Source organism: Anguilla rostrata, chromosome 16 (assembly GCF_018555375.3).
Source record: "Anguilla rostrata isolate EN2019 chromosome 16, ASM1855537v3, whole genome shotgun sequence".
NCBI lineage: Eukaryota > Metazoa > Chordata > Actinopteri > Anguilliformes > Anguillidae > Anguilla > Anguilla rostrata.
The window spans coordinates 10,921,984-10,940,928 of record NC_057948.1 but is presented as its reverse complement, the minus strand read 5'-3'; the positions used below and the strand labels follow the sequence as shown (position 1 = coordinate 10,940,928).

At 51.4% G+C, this 18,945-nt stretch overlaps 1 protein-coding gene across 4 annotated transcripts in view; it reads right to left on the bottom strand.

The window, feature by feature from the left end:
• The window catches only part of LOC135241881 (NT-3 growth factor receptor-like), a 362,434-nt gene that overhangs the window by 127,079 nt on the left and 216,410 nt on the right, over positions 1–18,945 (bottom strand). The gene's annotated exons all lie outside the window — the stretch shown is intronic.

The following is an 18,945-nucleotide window of genomic DNA, read 5'->3' as shown; positions in this document are numbered from 1 at the left end:
CACACACACACATACACATACACATGCACACACACACACACACACACACACACACACACACACACCCTTAAGCCCACGCTGAGCAGAAACAGGCCTGACTCACATAGGACACAGCGGGAGAAGGCAGCCCTGGTTGGGGGCCGCCAGAGACGTTCCTGGATTTCGCTCCATCCCAGCCTCTCGACTACATTACTGAATTAACAATGAAAGCAGGTGACTGTGTGCCAGTGGGCGGGCCTTCGGGTGGAAAGTGAAACATTCTGCCAATCAGTGAACTTTCCCATCGGTGAAGCTGAGCAACACGCACACAAGCGACCTGCCAAAAAAACCAACCGCATTTGACTCTTCTGCTGATTGGCCCTAGATGAAGGCGACGCCACACAGACACTGCACAGAGCAGGGGGGCCCACCTGATTCAGCCGATTAACTAATCACGGACTTCAGTCAAGACCCTGGTAAGGAGAATCGGGCGCCAGAACAAAAACCTGAACCCGCACCGGCCCTTTTCAGACAAGATCGGGCACCCCCGGCACAGAGCACGGAAGAAAAGGGCCAGACGACTGTGCTTTCCGACTGCGGACGCCACGCCGGGTGAGCGCGGATCCGGGCTTTCCACCGAGTCGACGGACACTTCAGCGTCGACGCCGTGCCGAAATGCCACCCCAAAGGAGCGTTTTAAATCAACACACGGTCGCCCTACCTATCGGCCCGAAACTCGCCAGTGCCGGGCCGAGTTCCGTAAAAACGAGCGCGCGGGAAACGTCTCTAGACGAAGATGTGAGGGAGGCACTCTCCAGCGGATTCTATCCAAACTTTCAAAAAATATTTTCAAATTGGAACCGTTGATCTCAGCCAGTGTAAGAAACGGTTAGAGATCGATGACGGGCCGATAAATGCTGCCGTCCCTGAGTTTGCAGAACATCGAGAGTGACGTAGGAAAAGCAATAAACCCAGAGCAGGTCACCGACGCGCGCGGTGCCAGGGCCAAGCGGAGGATTTTCCTGCATTAAGGTGAGACGCTGGCTATCGATTAGTATCCGTGTTATTGGCTGCCATGCCGACAAACGCAAAAACCAATCATGCAGAACGTAGGGACATCTGGCATCAAAATAACTTTGTGTAGCCTATAGGATACTGTAAGTGATCCTAGAGGAAGTGATCCTAGAGCACGTACACCTACAGGAAGTGCTCCGGTCGTTGTGTGTTCAGGGTCAAATCTTCTGCGGCAGCAGAGGGCAGAGTGACTCACAACTTTAATTGGAATTCTTTGGTATGGAATTTATGGTTGGAAACAGGTTTTAAAAGCAAGAATCTCTTTGATAAAAATATCTGCCGTACTCTGCGATTGCCTCACCCACCAATACATGCACACAATGACGCAAATGCTCCCACACACACACACACACACACACACTGCTCTCGGAGTACTGTGCATAGAGGTATCACTTCATTAAAGTCATTACATTTATAATGAGAATATTATTAGTATGCAGGGAGGCACAATGTGCACCTTTTTCTTAATCAGTATTATCATCCCGGGAGTGACAGTGGGGGGTCTGGAAGGGGTGGGGGGGGGGGGTTGCATAGTTAACAGACGCGCCCAGTGGGACCGGTGCACCGCCAGAACCAAAACAGAGGGCTGTCCATCGGGACCTCCCCTTTAATGAGGAAGCAGAGCGAAGACACATGACAAGAGGGTCCCCCATGGACAACCACAGGAGCAGCTGCCCACATTCAGGCACCGGGAACAAACCATGTGACTGACCGGCAGAACACAGAGTGCAAACTGGCTTTTTGGATATTTATTTTAACTGTGTAGTGGCAGTATGGCGACTCCAGCATTGGGCAGTGTATTAAGTTCGTACTTCAGTATATGTACTTTAAGTATGCATGCAACAAATGACAAGTTAGCGTATTTTCTGCACATTCCTGGGTGAGTAGCATGCTAGGACTTTACTCCAGTGCTCACAGACTGCAACAAAACCGCAGCACGTGGCCTTGTAGCATTTCCCAAGACAGATTTCAAATGATAACATAAACAACCTGACGCTGCCCTCCAACGATCTCCCCTTCATTTAAATCACTGCACAGCCCAAATCCTCCCTCACACTTCAGGTGCGCTTCAAATTGATTATGGATTGAAAGTGAGCTAAACTGGTGGCTCGCAGCGCTAACGGCTACAGGGTGCTAAGCGATGCTAAGTGGTGATAAAGGGTGTGCAGGGCACCAGGGGAACAGTGTGAGAATCACATTAGGCTTTCAAAAAAGGGAAAAGGAAAAGTCCACTTTGCTTCGTGCCTTGAAAAGCAGAATAAATAAGTAATTATGAGTGGCGGGGGAAAGCGTTTGTGTCAGTGGGAGCTCGAGGGACAGCTAATTAAGTTTTCAACATTTTCAAACACAGCAAAGAAATAAATTAGGGAAGCATCTAGGAAAGGAAACAAAGGAGCACGCTGACATGAGGCCGTCACAGAGTGCTGATTATGAGGAGGGGGAGTGTGTGTGTGTATGAGGGGTGGTGTGTTAGGAGGAGTGTGTAGGAGAGTGTGAGTATGGGGTGTTGTGTGTATGGAGGGTGAGTATGGGGAGTGTGTTGAGGGTGGGTGTGGGGGGTGGTATGGAGGAGTGTGTATGGGGGTGGTGTGTTGGGGGGAGTGTGTGTGTATGGGTGGTGTGTGTAGGGGGAGAGTGCGTGTATTGGGGGCTGTCGGGGGGAGAGGGGGGCACATGCATGTGTGTGTTTCTAGTTCTCTATTTACATGAGTGCTCATGCTGAAAAGCCTGCATGGATCTGTAGGAATGTTTCTATGGTACATTCAGAGCAGTATAATACCGAGGATGCTGGCATCTTATCACACACACTCCCTGCACCCCGCTCTTTCACCAGTCTATGGTGTTGGGTCCACGGGAGCGGGGCATCGATTAGGAGCACATCAAAGACAGCAGTCACACTCATCTCCCCTCTGGGACTAAGATGATCAACCATTTTAGGAAGGGGAGGAGAAGGTGGGTGTGAGGACAAGCCCCCCACCACACACCCAGAGGGCAGTAAGCAGGCACCCACAGTGAGAGAATGAGTGTGTGAGAGAGGGGGAGAGAGAGAGAGAGAGAGAGAGAGAAAGGGAGAGAAAAAGGAGAGAGAGAGGCTGTGCTACTGGAGGCAGAGCCCAGCAATCTCTGCACTCACAGGAAGTGTCCTTTTCAAAGGTCACTCCCCGCTACACTGGGGAGAAATGTCAGTGAAAATTGGATTTGGAAGGAAATATATATATATATATATATGTATACACATACATATATATATATATATATATATACACACATAATATATATACATATATATCTTATGAATCAGCATGCAATTGTCAAAACTGAAAACATTAGCTGTGTGGAAGATGAATGATGGTGTAAACAGGTGGGCGGGACAAGTGGGCCTGAAGGACGGCAGCTCATCATCACTCCCCCAGCTCTCCCTCCACACAGCTCCCATTAAACCATAATGGCATCGTGCATTTCTCCTCTGTTATTAAGGCCAGATTAACAAATCAGTCACATTCAGTCACATTCCAGCAGAGCCAGAATCTCTCTCTTTTTCTGTTTCTCTCTCTCGCAGCCCTCCGGGGATTGGCTGGGTAATCTGATATGATATTTACTGTCCATACCCAGGCACAGGTTAGAAGGGTTGGTGAGTAGATTAAGAAACTGGGTTTTACAGTGAAAGGGGGCTGCGGGTTTGACTTCCAGGAGGGGCACTGCCAAAGTATTTCACGGTGGAGAAAAAAAAAACAGGTGTAATTAGTGCGCTGGTAATAGATATTTTGTGCTGATGTGTGTAATGAGTATTTGTGTGGTAATAAATATAATATGGCAGACAGGGGTATGTAATGTGTCCAGGCAGATAAATTAGCACAGTCAGAGTCAGGCCTGAGTCCCTATAGGGCTGAGGGTCATTTGAGGTCATGGGTCTCATTGATAATGATGTTCAGTCCCAGCTGTCGATAGACTGGCCAGAGCCCGCGGCCGACACAACACTAATTACTCGCCCCGCCTTCACACTTTCACTTCCTGCCATTCGGGGTTGAAGCAGCAGGGCTCACGCGCCCCGCTGGCCCCTAACCCCGCCCACAAGCCTACCCCTAACCCCACCCACAGGCCCCACCGGCCCCTAACCCCGCCCACAAGCCTACCCCTAACCCCACCCACAGGCCCCACTGGCCCCTAACCCCGCCCACAAGCCTACCCCTAACCCCACCCACAGGCCCCACTGGCCCCTAACCCCGCCCACAAGCCTACCCCTAACCCCACCCACAGGCCCCACTGGCCCCTAACCCCACCCACAAGCCTACCCTTAACCCCACCCACACGCCCCGCTGGCCCCTAACCCCGCCCACAAGCCTACCCTTAACCCCACCCACAGGCCCCACCGGCCCCTAACCCCGCCCACAAGCCTACCCTTAACCCCACCCACAGGCCCCACCGGCCCCTAACCCCGCCCAAGCCTACCCCTAACCCCATCCACAGGCCCCACCAGCCCCCCACAGCACCCCAGTCAGTCCGCCTGCTTCGACGCAGGGGGTGGCCATCGACAACACAGTTCAACCTCCCAGGAGGCTTCGGCTGGTTTCACTGCTTCATTGAATCCATCGATTTACATATAAAAGACACAAACCACCCGGCTCATAATCTAATGTGGTCGGCTGCTATTGGATATTGACTGTGATGCAGTATTGCAGCAAATCATCAGAGTCAGCATGCGGCATGTGTGAGACTGACCAAGCCTTGCGTGCGTGCTGTCACTGGTTCAGCTAGACAGGTTACCATGCCACTGCCTAGAGAGAGAGAGGTATCACCAAACCTTTGAAGGACAGAGCTGCTAAGATCTTCTGCTTTGTTTGATCCAATTGAAACAACTTCCCTCTGCAGCAGAACACAATCATTGGTTCACATGACTTCCCGTTCTGGGTTTCACAAAGCCCTTCTGTCCCATCGCAGGCCGGGATGACTCTGTTGGCATCTAGTGGTCAAACCTGTGGATAAGCCATGTCCGAGCTTGAGGCAAATGTTGTGCTTGAGCACTGCCTTAGGACCGGCAAACCTGGCTTCAGGTCACATGCTCAGTAGACCAGTGAGTGGATCAGAGTCAGTGAGTCAGTGAGTGGGTCAGTGAGTCAATGAGTGAATCAGTAAGTGGGTCAGAGTCAGTGAGTGACTCAGTGAATGGATTAGTGAGTCATTGATTGGGCCAGTGAGTGAGTCAGGAAGTGGGTCAGTGAGTTAGTGATTGAGTCAGTGAGTGAGTCAGAGAATGGGCCAGTGAGTGAGTCTATGGGCCAGTTTCCTCCAGCCCTAGCCGAAAAGATGCACTTGCTTTATGAGGCGTCAGACGGAGGCTGCAGGACTCTCTCTCCCTGAATGACAGCTCTAATTTGCTCACGGGGAGATCCTTCCCCTAATCGCTCCGCACGCAGAGTGCAGCGTGACACGCACGCTGGGCTTGCCCCGGAAAGCGCGAATCCGGGAACTCACCCGCAAACGTTCCATATTTATTGGAATTATGAAAATCAGTCACAGGCAGGGGCGTGTGTGTACGAGGGGAAAAGGAAAAGGACACTTCCTGTGAGTGCAGAGAAGCTTGCTGGGCTCTGCCTCAAGTAGCACGGCCTCTCTCTCTCTCTCTCTCTCTCTCTCTCTCGCGGTCTCTCCCTCTCTCTCTCTCTCGCGGTCGATTTTATGCTCTGCGAATCACTTCCTGGGTCTGGCTCATCTCGCTCTCTGTCCTGTCCTTGGGCACTTCCACAAGCATCGGCACACACATATGAAATCGGCAGTCTCCTCACTTGGGTAATCTGTGATCCCCACACACGCGCTTAATCTGATTTCCACACAGGTGTAATCTGTGATTTCCACACACGTGGTTAATCTGTGATATCCACACAGGGGTAATCTGTGACCCCCACACACGTGTAATCTGTGATCCCCACACACGTGGTTAATCTGTGATATCCACACTAGGGATGAGCAAAACTCGTTAAATTGTTAAGCGAGGTTCTAAATTTTCTGCACTTTAATTCAAACCGATGTACTACCTAAACTATGGCCAAGATGTGCTTTCAAATGCAAAAGCAGCCACAGAGCAGACTTCAAATGCACAATACTGTGGCCTATATAACATTACATAAAAAGCATCATATGATGAAGAGTACAGAGCAGACTACTTCAAATACGTCAAGAGGATGCAACAGTAATAAGGTGTTGTCTCGACTAATTCTTTAAGAAAGATGCGTATTCCATAAAACAAAAAACTGGAAAAATATAAAATTAATATGTTTTACTTCAGTAAGAAGAAATAAAAAGTCTAGAAAGCCATCCTTTAATAAGAAGAGGAACACCGCTGTTCAGGTTTTCCTCCCTTTTCAAAGCGAAAGCTCTCACTGAGGCATGCTGGGAATGAGACTCGAGCTCAAGCTGATCGCTTGTTGACTGCTTGTCACTCAGTCACTGTTGTGTGTTTATACCTCAGATGTTTTGCATGATTTCGGTTCTGCTGGAATATCAATGTCGCAAAGTTTACATTCGACTTTGCTCAAAGTGAGACCAAATGGCACTTTTTTTCATCAAGGAACAGCAGTTTGATTTTCACCACGTGAAAAAAAAAATTAAACATTAAATAAACATTAAATCCACTCCCACACACACACACACACACTCTCAATTAAACTAGCCAGCAAAATGCACGGATCCGCACATACATTACACTTTCAATCATGAATGCAAAAACTAGAGACTGTGTGGTTGTGTATGTGTGTGCGTGCACGTGTGTGTGTGTGTGTGAGAGACAGTTAGTTCTTTAGAAAATATTGTTTTTTTTATAGCTACCTAGACTAACTGCCAGCAGGTGTTTATTTCCGGAGCTGGGGAAAGCAGCAGAGTTTTGATCTATAAGTAAACAATGCTGATGCAGGTTTATGCACACAGCCGCTGCCGTCCGGCCGCGCTGCATTCTGGGATACGCGTCAGTAACCCGCCACGAGCGGCGAATCGGGCGGCCAGCTCCACGCTCTCCAGCGGCGGCCCCTTTCCTTCAGAAACACCTTCGGCACAGCGAGTCGGGCGGAGTCACCTTGGAGCTCGCCCGTCCCCCCGCCCCTCCCCCACCTCCGCCGAGGCGTTCGGGGCAAACGTTAAAAAAAACGTTTTTTTTTAAAAAAACCACCGCCTGTCAGCGGCGCATCAAACCGCCGCCCTCTTATTTACGTCTCCCGGCGAATCGGGAGGCGTCCGCTCGCCGCGCCGCACACCTGTCAATTATTCATGGCTTCCGCGCTGGCCCAGATACCCGCGGCCGCTTTGAATGTAAATCAGAGCGGCCGCTTCGCGAGGCTCTCCTCTCCCTCGCAGCCCGGAGAAATACGACCAAAGGGAGCGATTCGCCGGGATTCTGTCAGGGGGTTTCCATTAGAACCCCTCCTCCGCTTTCTCTTCCTTTGAACCCGCGGAGGATTTATCCGCTCGTGTGCCGTCGCTGAGCTTTTTTTTTTTTTTGTCCTGGTCAAGGTACCAAAAAAAAAACGTTTTTTTCCAACACCGTCCATTTTTGTCGTTTTTTTCTTTTTTTGAACTGAAGACTGAAAATGCACAAATAAACACAAAGCCGTCCTAAAATGGCCTCAGAACAGTGAAGCCGTTCGACCGCCAAAACTGAGGACTGCTCCGCACGGCCTCCCGAGAGCCCGATCCGCCATTTTGGCCGCTGTTCTAATAACCTCCGGACCGACCCGCTCTCGCGACGTCACGTCTGCGCCTCGCCCCGCTCGCTACACGCAGATCATCGGTTACCGCGCCGCCGCCGGGGACCAGCTCATCGGTGTCCATGGCAACGGCCTGAAAGACGCGCCGTTTCCGTAAACGGGAATTATCTCGGAAACCCGCTGCGAGGGGGAAAGGACGGAAGGGCCTCCGGTCTCCGCCCTGCGCTGGGCTGATGGGGGGGGGGGGGGCGAAAGAGGGGAGTCGGGATTTAACCCGGCGAGGCTCTGAAAGGCTCGAGGGACGCAGCCGACGGCGCCCGTCGGGCAGGAGCGCTGACGGACGTTATCTCTTGGAAGGGTTTTTTGTTGTCGCTGCCGCTGCTCCCTCGAAGCTAACTAACGGCAACACACACATCTATTCCGTTGTCGAGGAGACGAGCCCCGCGGGACACCGTCTGCAGCAACAGCGTCCTCACACCAGCACCGTCAAGACCAAAGGTCCCAGAGGGCTGGAGGTGCCAGCCCGCTGGTTATCGGTGCCTGTCAGCCACTAATTGTTTAATTTAAGTTACTGATTGGACAAACAGTCCACAAAGAGGGTGAGGAAAACTGAGACCACCATTTATGACCTCACCCATCTCATTAGGCCCCCTCCCATGTGCTTATGGCCACACCCATCAGCTTTTGCCCCCTCCCGTCTGCTTATAGCCCCACCCATCTGCCCAGCATCCGGTCCTGAGAAAACTTGCAGTGATCTCATTGGTGCACTCATCCTCTCTCACATTAGGCTTATTTGTATTCTATCGGTCTCTTCTTTAGACGGCATGACAAGGCCTGGAGGCAGCAGTGCACAGCAGCGGGGGGGCGGGGGGTGGGGGTGTATGTGGGGGTTTGCCCAAACAGGGCCCCGCTGGACCCCCACTCTCTTTACTGTCTCGCTAATGATCCCCATGCTCTGACAAATTTGCTGTTCCCTGGAAGCCAGAGGGAAGGGAGAACAACTTAAACCAAACAAAACAAACAAAAAGCATGCCGCCATTGCGGCACACCAATCATATGAATTTTAATGGGCTGTAATGCTATCCCCATCTCCTCCACTGAGCCAAGCCAGTTGCATCTCAATTAATTTCCCTGTATTCACAGAGGCCTGCTCGCTGGGGACCCCACTGAGACAAAACAGAAATTCCAGTATGCATGAGAAATAAAATGAGAGAGAGAGAGAGAGACAGAGAGCTACCAGCCACCTCCATACAGCTGCCATGCAACCTGCTGTTTCCCTGGAACCAGCAACGCCAGCCCCTCCCACTTCATAGCCACCATAAATCCCTAGCCCTTCCCCCTTCACTACTACCATAACGTCTAGCCCCATCCCCTCCATAAACACCATAATTCTAGCCACTCCAAAACAGATAAACACAGTAACTTTAGCCTTTTCCTAACTGTGGCGTTCAAACATGACCACAGCACTACAGACCCAGCACAGAGAAACACAACCAGACACAGAACGGTGCTAACTGTCATGTAGTACTGGGTGGCCTTCGTTGTGTAAAACCGGCACTGAGATGACAGGTGATTAGCTGTACGGCATCCCGTACAGTAAGGTTCTTCAAATGGATTCTTTTTCTGCACGGTGCGTACAGGCCAAAAATTTCCCAAATTCTATTTATAAGACAACGTATGAACAAGATTTATTATTCATGCGTGCGAACAAAGTGGATTTGAAAAATACAGAGCTATTACTTATTATTCTGACACTGGAGGGAGAGCAGCAGACGCGGCCAGAGAACGGCCGTTAAAAAGCCCTGACGAGCGGCACGACGAGCAAAACAAACCGACCAGGCGATTACCCATCAGCCATCGGTTTGTGAGTTCTGCATGACACAAGCAACCCGAGCAGCTTGATTTCCCCCCATGCAGAACAAAGGAAGAAACCGCCTGGCTTCAAGGACATGGAACAGGGAGAAAAGAGCAACCGGCAAACGGTGAGCGGAGACAGCTTACTATTCAGGGCGAAGGGAAGTCTTCCCTCCACACAGTGTTTTCTAAAAAGACCAAAGTCAAAACTCGCTCTGAGGGTAAATTTATTTGCAAAAATCGTGTGGGTAAAGGTGAACGAAACGAAACGCTCGGGTTTTTAAAAAAACGGCAACAGTGAAAGTTTCAGCCTTTCGGGTTTCCTTTATTCTCTTTCATCGTGTGATTTTTCAAATGAAGTTGCCCCAGGAGCGAGTCTTTTCTGAAAGCGGTGCGCAGAGAGCAAACTTCAGTCCGCCCTGAGCCCCAGCGCACGGAGCCAGGCAGAGCAGAGCCGCGGCGGCGGCGGCGGGTTCAATCACCGCTACCCCGCGGTTCTCCTCTGGACCACCCTAACGAGGCGCTTGCCTTCACTCACTACCTCCCCCCCCCCCACCCCCTCAAACCCCCCGTCCTGTCAGCCAGGCACAGGCCGCAGAGATAACCGCGGCGGGGCTCCCAAAAACACGTTTAATTGCGTTTGCGGCCGCGATGCGAGCCGCTGGGCCGGTGACGTTCGTCGCAGGAGGAAGTGACACAAAAGCGGGCCTGTGACAATGAGGGAGATTCTCCGAAGTGAAGGAAACCACTCCGGAGGGAGGGCTGAGGTGGCGTAGATCTGTGCGCTGAGCTCAGGCAAACTGCTCATTAAACCTGGAGCCACGGGCCGTGTCCCTTGTGCTAGCTTCTCTCGCGCCGGGCACCGTGACATCTGCATCTTCCCCACAGAACACGCTCCTCACATGGGCCTGGACACTAGGAAAGGGCCCTGCTCAAGAGAGGCCTACAACAGGCTATTACCTGATCTGATGTCCCCCCCCTTCACATTTCTGTGAATTTGCAGTATTAGGTGTATTAATATATTTTCAATTCCTAAACAGCCTTTCCTTAGTTGGCAGCCATTACTATCATTGTGGTCATTCTCAACGGGCAATCAATTCAGTTCAATTCGGTGGTACATCTTTGGCAAGACAACCTGAGCAACATTGCCAGAAGCATATAAACCATGAAAGGTTATATAAAATAACAATGACTACATTGTTTCAATATACAGACCTGCCAGTCTCTATCTCTCTCTCTTGCTCTCTGTCAATATATATTTATTTTTTAGTTTTAACTTTTTTATTATTTCTTTTTTGTTGGTTTTTCTGTTGTTTTCTTGTTTTTATATCTATTGATTTCTTCCCTTTGAATGGTTTTGATAACGATTTGTCTCCTTTAACTGTTAAATAAAGGGGAATCAAAGGTATCTCTCACTCGCTCTCCCTCTCTCCCTCTCTCTCACCCGCTCCCTCTCTCTCTCTCTCTCTTCCCCTGTTTCTGAGGCCTAGTCACAGGCCCTGTTGGTCTGCTCTCTGAAAGCTCTGGATGCCTGTGTCCACCTGGCTCCTCCCCGGCTGCAGCCTCTGCTCAGTGAGAGATAACATTATCTCCCATTTTGTTTGTTTGCTTTGTTTCATGGCACAAACATTCGGCGAATCCGGATAAATTGAGTTGTGGAGCTGTTGCTGCTGCCGCTGCTGCCTCTGCTCTGTCTGGGCGTGGCTGATATATCCATCCTCCTTTCTTCTCCCTCTGTTCTCCTCTCTCTCTCTCTTTCTCTCAGAACTATCCCTCGTTACTTCTCCTTTGTCTGCCCTCAATCCCTCTCACCTCTATCTCCTCATTTTAGTGTCCTCATTAAACTGTACTCTTGTCTATCTGCCCATCTCTCTCTCTCTCTCTCTCTGTCTGAGCTGCCTTATTCACTGTGTCCTCAAAACAGCCTTTTGTTAGCCAGCCTTTTCGCACAGACGCGGCTAACGTGTGATTTCTGAATTCTAATCGGACCATTGTTCGTTCGCTCTGTTCTCGTTCCCGCGCGGAACCCGGGGGGCGCACGCCTGGGCGAGCCACAGCGGCCGCGCGTCGCCTCCATCTCGGCCTCCCGCACACGCCAGAGCTATTTTTACGAGCGCCGCGTCCGTAAGGGGCGGGCGGGGACCGACGGGCGTAATTCGCCCGCGCGTAAACCTGAACCGGTTCAAAGTTCATAAATAATACGATCAGCGCTAACGGAAAACGCGGCCCCTTTGAAGAGGAGCGGAATTCTTTAGCGGGACCTGAGAAAAAGAGCAAGGCCGATATCGCCTCCCGCTTTCCGCGGCGGGGCGCAGCACCGCCTCGTGGGTAATCGGAGCCCGCCGACAAACGGGCGCGTCCGTTTTTCGACGGCGGCGTTTGCGATGGAGAAAACGGAAGCCGGAGAAACGTTAGCGCTACGCTTAGCGTGCGAGCCGAGCTAGCCGCGAAAAGCGTTCCTAAGGCCTAACGGACCGGTGCGCGGTGACGGCAGGGACACGCAGAGACGGGGCCGGAGCATCCGCCAGCCTGACATTAAACTCGGGGGCTAATGAGCAGCTGTGCCTTCAGACTGCCCGAGCCCAGCGCCGCATTTTAAGCGTCCAACAATCGCGTCTTTAACCGCAGGTTTCTCCTCCAATCGCGTCTTTATCTGCTGCACTGTCCTCCAATCGCGTCTTTAACTGCAGGTTTCTCCTCCAATCGCGTCTTTATCTGCTGCTCTGTCCTCCAATCACGTCTTTTACCTGCTGCTCACTGCTCCGATCGCCTCTCTTTGCTTCCACTCTCCTCTAGCCACCCTTGAGTACAGTGAAGGCACATTCTCCGGAGGCACATCTATATTGGATTGAAACCGCGGGCAAAACTCCACAGCCCCAGCTCTCCTACGATCAAAGCAGCCTCGCCACACGCCCATAATCTGAGCATTCGCCGCACACCTGCGCGACAGAGAGCAGTCACACCTGAGCATCACACGGTACAGAATCTTAACAGGAGGGCTGTCCTCTCCGCAGTACCAAAAGCATGAATTAACCCTTTTTTGAAGAGGAGGTTTCTTGGAATCATTTTTTTCCATCAGTCAGTCAGTGTTAGTGTTCTAGAACTCCACTGTTTTCCATTACCAGTAGTGTAACAGAGGTGAGAGATGCACCTTTAAGAATGCACACCCGCCTCTCAAAGTGGGCTCCCACATCACTCCATATTACCATACAGTCACAACGTGCAAGGCAGGTAGAAACAGGAGCTAGGATATAGTATAACATGCACTAATGCCAGCACTGCTGAGCGTTGCTGACCTATTCTCATGCAATATTGTGTGTGTGTGCAAGCATGTGTGTATGAGTGAGTGACTGAGAGAGAGAGAGATGGAGAAAGAGAGAGAGAGAGTACACTACGTTGCCAGCCCTCCACGTTCCCTGGAATTAGCAACACCAGCCCCACCCCACCCCACCCCCCACTTCACAACCACCATAAATCTAGCCCCTCCCCCTTCATTACTACCTTAACTCTAGCCACTCCCCCTCCATAAACACCATAACTCCAGCCCTTCTCCCTTCATTACTACCTCAAGTCTAGCCCCTCCCCCTCCATAAACACCATCAGATTTAGTGGTCTTGACCTTGATTGAGCATCCTGATCTCTGAGGAATATGTTTCGCGATATATTTCAGCGCCACAGAAGTCCCACTCAGACGAGTGGCGCTACTGTTGCCGGAGAGGCCCGTAGGAGAAGCATGCGAGGCCAAGAGCAGATCGTATATTCTGCAGGGCCAGTGGCAGCTGTAATAAACATCTTCGCACAACGCAAAGGGAAAGAACTCTTCAGGCCTCAGAGAACGGGTTGTCCTCACTGGGAGGGTTCAGGTGAGGACAAGCAACCCCCCCCCCCCACCCGTAGACCCAGAGGGGTTTGAGGCCGGGGGGAAATACCCCGGGGTACGAGGCGAACCGGCGGCCGACGAGCCGAGGGCGATGCATATTTCGCGGTAAACGCGCGCGGCGTTCACGCTCCCGAGCCGCGCCCGGTGAAGACGGCGCGGCCCCGCGGCGTGCGGAGCGTTCCGGGTACTGTTCCCGCCCTTCGGCGCGAGAGCCCCGCCAGCCTGAGACCCCCTCACAGCCCGTCACATGATCAGCATACTAAATCATTTTATATTTTATAAAAAACCCCACATTTTTATCTATCCAGATTGCTCCTAGCAACGTCACACCTCGCGGCGAAGGCCTCGGAGTGTTCCGTGGAATATGCGCCCCCCCAAAGCCCATTTCGGTTCAGGTCTAATTCGGCCTGATCCGTCACAACCCAACCCCCGAAACAGAACCGCGAAGGGCTGAACTGCCCTGAAGGTGATTGATCCGGGCTTGTTAACCTTTTCACATCTCAGCATCAAAGTGCAGCGCTATTGTTGGCAGTGTATTCGTTTACACCTTCTGACAAAATCTAAATTACCGAGAAAACAATCCCCTCGCTCGGCGACATGCTCCGGAGTATCGCGTTTGAAAAGGCTGACTGTTCATCTTACGGTCTCTCCAGGCCCGACGCCGTGCCCCCACCCGGGCGCCTGCGTGACTAATGGGGCCTAACGTTTCACCCGTCAGGATATTAAGAAAACCTTCCCCCCCCCCCAACTCTGAAAGGCAAAATACCCACAATCCTTCACCACGGAGCAGCCCGAAACCACTGCCTCCAATCAGGCTGCTCGGGGGCCCTGTCGATAGGCGGGACGTTCTGCTGGGCGTGAAACGCTCGGTTCGTTCGACAGGGGGTTAGCTCAGAACGGTTGGCTGTGACTCGCAACACATCTTGGGAAGGGTTTTTTTTGGGGTGTGCCTGGGGTGGGAACACTGGCTCCACCAAGTTGGCGGTGGTGGGGTAAGGCAGTTAACGTGTGTAATTGGCAACAGCGTAAAGACGGCACGTAATCAGCATTTCGACCTTCACCACCCAGAAGTTCGGTCCAGTCCCGTTTGAAAACATGCTGTAATGTTCTGGTGCCCTTGACTGTGCTCCTCATATAATGGGTCAGCAGTTAGTTTGCGCTGAGTATATAAAACAGATTCAGGGAGAGTGACCAATAGGAACTGCCATCCTGTCTACAAACTACAACAGCACCTTGCCATCCACACATCACCTGACCAACTCCAGAAACCTCTGCCCCACAAGAGACAACCACCACCCACCACCCGCCCACGGAGGGCCTAATGTGTGAGAAGGGAGGGCACTTTTTTAAGCGACAGGCAGGCCACACGTCTTAAGGCGGTCTTTTAAAATAGCAAATTAAATAACGGTGGAGACCTGAGCTAACAGTCTGCGGACTAAAATACCCAGGAAATGGGTTTTAATAACAGGGCCTCGGGCACGCAATCGCTTCCCACCGACAGGAGCCGCTGAGAGTTCCGAGGGACAGCTTCGGCGCTCCGATTCCTTAAAGCTGCGATGAGGCCGATCCCTTCGAGCCCAGCAATCCCGCCCCCAAAGCCCTCCATTACGGCTCCCGTTTCATTTCGAGCGGAATCCGCAGCGCCTTCGCTCATCTCCACGCGCCCGCGGGCCCTCGCGGCTCTGCAGCCAATCAGACGCGGCGCGGCTCCACGCGGTTAAAGTGCGGTACCGCGATCTCGGCCCACGTTCAAAAACGCCGCCCCAGAGCGCCGGTGCAGAATCTAGCTTCGAATTTCGACTCGCAAACGGATAGGATCGCGATACGGTATCTCAAATCAGCGCCGCTGCTCAGAGACACTCTATGAATATGGGCCCCGTTTGAAAGCACGGAGCTCTGCCAGGTTTAGTGTACCGCCATTGAGAGAGAACTATATCCTCCAGAGACCAAGAAAAAAAAAAAGGGCTCCTGAATTTGGATGAGTTTTTTCCCCCCCTTCTTTTACATGATCTAAGTGTTTGGTGTGGAGGAAGAAAAAAAACATGTTACAATAAAAAAAAATTGTCAAGGTATATTTTTACTTTTCTTCTTTAAGGCTCAGCGGGAGTAAACATAGCAGCACGTATGGCCTGAGAGATACGCTCCAGTGAGAGGGCGGACCTGAATGGCCAGACCTCAGGGGGACATGAGATGGAGCTGAATCCCTGCTTCGCCCTGAAAGCCTGGCCTTCTTCTTCTTCTTCTTCTTCTTCCTCCGCCATTCATTAAAAACACCCACGGGGCAGCTGCATTCAACAGCTCGCGGATCCAACCGCCACCGAGCAAACAGACAGCTCTGCCTGAGCGGAATTAATAATCAAACTGGGGTTCGTAAAAAAAATAAATAAATAAAAAGCATTTAAGTCAGCGTGCCATTAGAGCGACAACCCTCCGGGCGCTCTGAAGCCCCTCCCACGCGGGCCGAGGAGCGATGACCTCACCACCGGGGCCGCTCGGGCGCCTCCGAGCCGGAGCAGACGGAGAATAAAGAAAGCGCTGTCTAGACAACCCCCCTCCCGCCATGGCGACCGCAGGACAGCAGGCGAGAAAGCCAGGCGCCGTTTACAGGTGAACAGATTTTTGACAACAGGGCGGCCATTCTGGCTCTGTTAACCATCACACGCTCTTCCCTCAAGGGTCCTCAGGTACAGCCATGTCCTTTTTTCGGATTAAATATAATTGTTCACTCAATACATACAATATACAATACAATAATTTTTTTTTGTTGTTGCTGTTGTTTAGTTGTTTTTTTAAGCCATATACTATAGGAAATTGACATCTGAAAAGCGTTCAGGTACGTCAAATTAACGTTGCACAAAATACTACGCAGCACGAGGAACCCGACTGTGAATATCCAGGGAGCAGTTTCTGGCTGTACCCCTGTTACAGCCGGAGGCCGTGGGGTCCCTTATCGAAGCACCGCCACAGACCGCGCCCTTCGTCCCGCCCCCAACCCCGGCCCGCTGGCCACAGCCGCCGGGACCGCAGAGCGTAGAGACCCAGCAGGGGGCGCCACGTGCCGGGGAGCGCCGCTGTCTGTCGCCACAAAACGCGAGCGATTCAGCGGAACGCATTTCCGTACGGCGGACGCGCGCTCGGAAGAGGTTTCGCCATAAATTGCGTTCGCACATTGGAAGCGTTTTATCTTTGGGGCCAGGAGTCCCCAGACGGGACGGGGCGGGACGGGACGGGGGGGGGGGGGGCTCCGGATGAGGCTGTTAACCCCCATTTGGAGGTCAATTACAGAGGCGCAGAAGACAAATTGAGGCACATAAGAATAAAGGTCACGCTTTCTATTTTCACAGAGAGCGCCTTTCGCTGCACTTGACGGGCACTCGTGAGTCTGAAGGAGAGCCGGTCAGAGCTTCAATCTAGCCACAGTGCCAGCACAGCTCTCTGGGGCCAATTCACAATTTCCTGGCATGTGATTTTAGGGCTTCCCTGTCTAAATTATTATTCTTTAATTATAATTTTTTGTACTCATTTATAATGCACAGCACAAATAATATTTACCATATAAAATGGGCAATTAAAATGGATACTGAAGCACCATATCGACATGAAACAATACGAGGACAATAATATAGTGTGGGGCCTCTCTATAACTTTAATTAGATCATTAAGGGAACATATTTAATGAAAGCACATGTGATGCCTCTTGCATTAAACCCGCACCTGGAAAACTTGGGCCGGCTTCAACGCTGGACGTTTTTGCCAGGACTGCCAACCCACTCCTAGCCCGTCCCCGCCCCCGGCCCCTCCCCTGCGTCTGCCCTGCACACGTGACGACTCACTCTTAAAGAGGAATTACCCCTCTCCGCAACAAGCGCTACCTCCACTGAGGCTGTGCCGTATCATGGAATCAAACCCGCAACCCCCTGTCCCGGAAAGGCTATGACGCGCTGGCCGGCCTATCAGAGCCCAGCGGTGAACGGGGTCCTACGCGGTTTAAGCCGATTGGACGGCTGACTCCAGGCTCTGAGGCATCCCGGCCTATCCGCTCGCTGCGGAGCGCAGTTTACCAGCGCAGGCGTGACAGCGGCTACGGATCAGACTGAGATCAGACCAGACTAATAAGACCAGGATCTGACTGGCGCACACGTGCACCCTGGAGCTGTGTGTATACAAGCGACAGAGGGAGGGAGGGAGAGAAAGAGAGAGAGAGAGAGAGAGAGAGAGAGAGAGAGAGAGATGCACTTCCTCCTTCCTTGCACTAAATATTTACAAATGAGCGATGTATATTTCCAGAAATGATCCCTAATTATAAATAATTTAATTTGCCTATCAAAAGAAGTAAAACGTGCAATTATAATGCTGTTGCTGTTATTGCTAGATATTACATTTATCATCATTATTATCTAAATATTATTTTACATATTATTTATATGAATGCTTCGGCAATAATTACATTTGTGTTTCATGCCAATAAAGCAATTTGAATTTGAATTTAAATCAGAGAGAGAGAAAGAGTGCGCGCTGGTTACCATAAGGAACATGACAGCTCTACCTCGCCCCCCGCTCTCGTTCTAATCAGCACCATGGAAACAAGGCAAAAGCCACAGCTGCCGACTGCTCCTACCAAAAAAACAGCCCAATTCCCTCAGCAAAAAGGGCTCAAGTTATTCCAGCTCATTCTACCTACCATTATCACTATAGTTTATTCTTGTTTTGACTAGCTACCAAAACCAAACTGCATTTCGGTTTATGCAAATTGTACTTGGGGGCAACGGGGGTGGATTTGTAAATCTATAAGATCCTGGTTACAATTCCCACTTTGACAGACACACGCACGCATGATAGTGTATGAAATCGGGTCAAAAATCTGTTTTTTTTCTTTCTTTATTGTGAAGACAGTATCTGAAACAATTATGTGGAAGCAGACGTGCACCGTTGCATCAGACGAACACGAACCCAAAACCTGCGCCAACGGGCGATGAATACAATTTCCTGGTGCGAGGAAAAAGGATTCAAGAGAAAGCGTGCAAAAGAGTGGGAACGGAAGAGAGGAGAGCAAGCCCACAGTGCAGTCGCACTGAATATATATTCCCTTCTTTCTTAAACGCCACCTTGCAAACCGTGATCGATGCACAGTCGGGTAAAGGGGGGGGGGGGGGGGGCTCCGATCGCGCGTCTAACCTGTCTCTCGGGAAACACCTCGGATTCGTCCGCACGCGCGCCGCACGCAAATCGCAGAGCGTCGCTGAGATCCGTTTAACCCATCGCTGCCCAGGGGAGGGTGTTCTGCACTGAGAACTACGCGCTCGGTGTGACGGGAGGCGCAGGAGTACCCTGTTCCGTGTACAAACACCACTCAGGAGAGGAAACCGTTTCACTCATTTACTTATTTCACCTTTATTTCATCAGGTAGGTGGACTGAGAACTCAATTAACTTTTGCAGTGCTGACCGCGGGACTCTAAAGTAGG